This window comes from Vollenhovia emeryi, unplaced genomic scaffold, assembly GCF_000949405.1.
Source record: "Vollenhovia emeryi isolate VEMERY1.0 unplaced genomic scaffold, V.emery_V1.0 DF939125.1, whole genome shotgun sequence".
In the NCBI taxonomy this organism is placed as follows: Eukaryota; Metazoa; Arthropoda; class Insecta; order Hymenoptera; family Formicidae; genus Vollenhovia; species Vollenhovia emeryi.
The window spans coordinates 2,721,578-2,725,442 of NW_011967241.1; the positions used below are offsets into that span (position 1 = coordinate 2,721,578).

The 3,865-nt window shown below is 41.1% G+C and overlaps 1 long non-coding RNA gene across 1 annotated transcript; it reads right to left on the minus strand.

The window, feature by feature from the left end:
- Positions 1–1,687: 1,687 nt before the first annotated feature.
- Positions 1,688–3,286, minus strand: LOC105569259. The gene is made up of 3 exons (XR_001009489.1): positions 3,245–3,286; positions 2,621–2,803; positions 1,688–2,520 (listed from the first exon to the last, which is right to left on the minus strand). It is a non-coding gene; the product is annotated as an uncharacterized LOC105569259 (long non-coding RNA).
- Between the last annotated feature and the right edge of the window lie 579 nt (positions 3,287–3,865).

The following is a 3,865-nucleotide window of genomic DNA, read 5'->3' on the forward strand; positions in this document are numbered from 1 at the left end:
TACGATAAATGTAATAAAGGTTGTCTAAGCACATAACAAAAATCTCGTTACTACCAATCACCTCACCCTTTATTCCCTCGACACAATTACGTTAGGCCTAAACGGAAGGAAAACATAATTGTATACGTAACGTACAATCAGCTTCAGGACGAGCAGATCACAATCACATTGTTACCAAAACATTACTCAGGGCAGCAACGGTGGACCTAATTAAAATGCCGGTGCGAGTAGCGGAGGGCGGTCGTGGGAAAGGCACAGAAATAAAGCACGGCGAGATTTTCGAAAGACGATATCGAGAAACTCCCTGTTTCCTCGCAGAGGAGGCCTAGCCAGTATTTCGGCGACCCTCAGGGTCGCTTGAACCCTTAATCTAACCCCTTCGAGACGCGAACGTCTCTAATTTGCATGCGCGCGGCGCATGCAATACCGTCTCCCCCTTCCTCCCTCTCTCTCTCCTTCATCTCGCTTATGTTTTCGTTCTCCTCGTTTGACCAAGTAAGCGACAAGTAAAAACGTGACGTGACGTCACGTTACTGCGAGGAGCGAGCAACCCCCGGCGGAACAGCTGCTCGCAAATTTCTCACGCGTCCAAAAGCCACCGCGAGACAATTGAACTTGATTCCGGTTCGCCTGGGGTGGCTTCCTCGAGGTGTAAGAGACGAGGGCGAAGAAACGAGGGAGAGATCCGGTCCACCCATATGGGCACGCACCTTCCGCCGTGAGGAGCCCGCCCCGATGACGCTTCCGGAAAAATCGATAGACAGGTGGAGCAGATGCAATCAGGATGTCGCATGCTTAGATGACACGGAAATCGCCGCTAAACGCTTCAACGGATAGCTTAACGTTTCATATGAAATATTTCGAGATCAAATATTACTTTTCACTAACATTTGTTCATCATAAATTTTTAATAGCTGTCAAAAAGTATCGAGTTAGTAGTCTTTAGAAATATATGTTCTAGGGACATAGCTATGAAAGTTATTCGTATAAAAAACAAAAATCTGCAGCAATTTCAAAAAATGATATTGCAAATAAATGTGAATCTCAATAAAATCTTCAAATCCTTGAAATAAAGTTATCGCTTCCCTATGATATGATTCCATAGTCAAGCAGCCCAGTATCCTCACTTACAATATATTCTTTTAGGAACACACACGCGTAGCTGATCCTGTTAAATCCTGAATTTGGATCCTCGTCGAAACGCCGCAACGATCGGCAGCGGTTATCGATGTTGAACTATCTCCAGACGATTCGGCGATTCGACCTCATATTCAGAACGGAGGTCCTTACGTCCTGATCCCGCTGCTCAACTCGGCTAGATATCCTGAGGTAATATGCATTCGCCGGCCAGCCGAATGAATTATGCAAACTCGCAGGGACCCGATCCGTACAGTCTTTATGCATCGATTTCCCCTCTTTGTTCTGCCTTATTTTTGTTTCCCTTCTACGACGCGTTACCCGCTCCTGCTGACCTAGAACTTACAAACGTCTAGGGAGAAAATGTAAGGATATTCCAGACGAATACAGCTTTGCTAACAATATTAGGCCTTCTTCTTACTTGCTTGATAACAAATGAAACAATTCGTAACGCCACTTACTTTCACAATCAAAAATGCCACAACAGAAAATTATTGATTATAATTAGGGGAGTTCGATAAAATTCTATATAAAAACACTTAAAATCTGTAACAGATAAATGAAATTGTAATAGAAATATATAATATGCAAAACGCTTAATGGAAACTTGTTAATACCTAATGCGTAGTGGCTAAAAGTGTAGAAAATAGGACGAGAATTGATGCCAAACGATTGTTTGTTATTCGCAACGACGGCGCTGGCCGAAATATGAACTGCGCGCGCGTTGCTAAGCGAATTCAGGTCTGACCTAGCAATGGAAACTGCACTCGGCAAGCATACGGATCTAAATTCATTTATTCGACAGCGCGCGATCGACGCAGTCTGGTTTCCGCAAGTGATGCAAATACCAAACAACGAGGCGTGGGTCTGTTTGCACTTGCCTCCCACTTCCGTTGTATCGTCGCCGTTAGATCTGAACATAATGTTCTCACCACAAAATTCCTAAAATAAACCGTTTAAAACAAAGAATGCAAAATTGTAATGAGATATGGTATCCGGATTATACAATATAATCTAGTGCAATTTTAACGGCTTTTTTGTGTTGTATTGTATTGACACTTTGAAATAACAGAGATAATTATCAGTAAGTAAATTGAAACAATTGTTGGAGGATCAATGCGCAAAGCAAACTGCAAGAAATTAATTTTTACAATAAGAACGTCGTGTAAATTCATTTTTATCTTTGCAAAGATATGATTGCAAAGAAGAGAGAGAAGAGAGAAAGGAAAGAGCGGCCATCGTGTCGCGGTTCATGACATACACGACAGAAGATGAATGCTCTGCGCTTTTGTGAGCGAGCCGCAACTCCTTGGGCGGGATGCGTGTTTTCTTCATCCCGTTCCGACACTGTTTGTGTACTCTTATGATGAATGTCGACATTAACTGAAACAATAATTCAATTAAGACTACCGTTATTCGCGGCTCGCTGGCGTCGCGAGGTCGACAGGTACGTCGCTCGTGCGCGCGTGCCCATTGTACGTACTGCCTGTAATATTGATGTTGGTCGAACGATATACGCCCGATTGAAAGTCATTCGTAATTGATACCGGATTTGACGGTGGCGTTATGAAACAGAATCCGTCGTGGTTTTAAAGGTATATTTTATAATTAGTGTAATTCATTGGGCGCACAATTTGTAGACAAATGCCCAAAACTCTCCTATATTCTGCGAATTAAAAACATTACAATGTATAATCTTATTTGCTTGATATAGTATAGATCATTGAATATTATGTTTTGTCCGAAGAAAAAACATAATATGTTATATAATTGTTGTTTACTAATATGATAATCACGTCGGAACGAAATGTTAGTTTGCTTTCCCCTTGCAATTCTTCTATCCATCTGTAGAGAAATGACTAAACTACAACTTCTACTTTCGACGCAAGAAGGTAACTCGCGTTCCTTATTTACGACACTGATTCGATCAAAACAAGTTTCCGTACTCTGGGGATTCGTGAGTGCACGGGACCATTGTTTCTACGTTTCGTCTGCGGCTTTCGACTTCCACTCTCGCTCTCGGCGAGAGATAACGGCGTAGGAGAGAGAGACGAGGGTCCCTCACCGAGTATAATTATTAGTCACGCTGTGGTCAGGGAATGTATACCTGGACGCGGTCTGACCAGCGTAGATTCCATGTTATTTCCACTGATTACATTCATTATCGGATTTAAAGTTAGTAGACCCTTAGTTAAGAGCGTCCCGAACGTCTCGTTGGCCTGCCGAATGCTACGACTCCGACTGGGACTCCTGACGCACGAACACGGCAAGGAACCGCCGAGAACCGTATATTAATTTTATTAAGCCGCACCGATTATTTTCATCTGTGTTGTTCTCTACCGGTCTCGTATTTCACCATTTCTTGTTCTGCCACTGCAAAAAGTAGACATTTTCCACCGTTGTTTCAAACAATCAGACGAAATCGAATGCAATTAGATCAAATTTTGTTTACGAAATTAAATAACACTTCGAGTACTTAAATTAAGATTTTATCTATTTAATGTTTTCCTAAACCAACTCATCTCATCACTAGAATAAATTAGAACAATAAAAAGATAAAAAGATTAAAGATATATTATTTATAAAACTTTACTCTCACGCTTTGAGTTGCACTATATAATAAACTTTAAAAAATAAGTTTAGGAAATAATGACTTTAAATTAAGGAAAGATCCTTACAATTTACGCACATATTTACACTCAAATTATTATTAATATTATAGTACAGA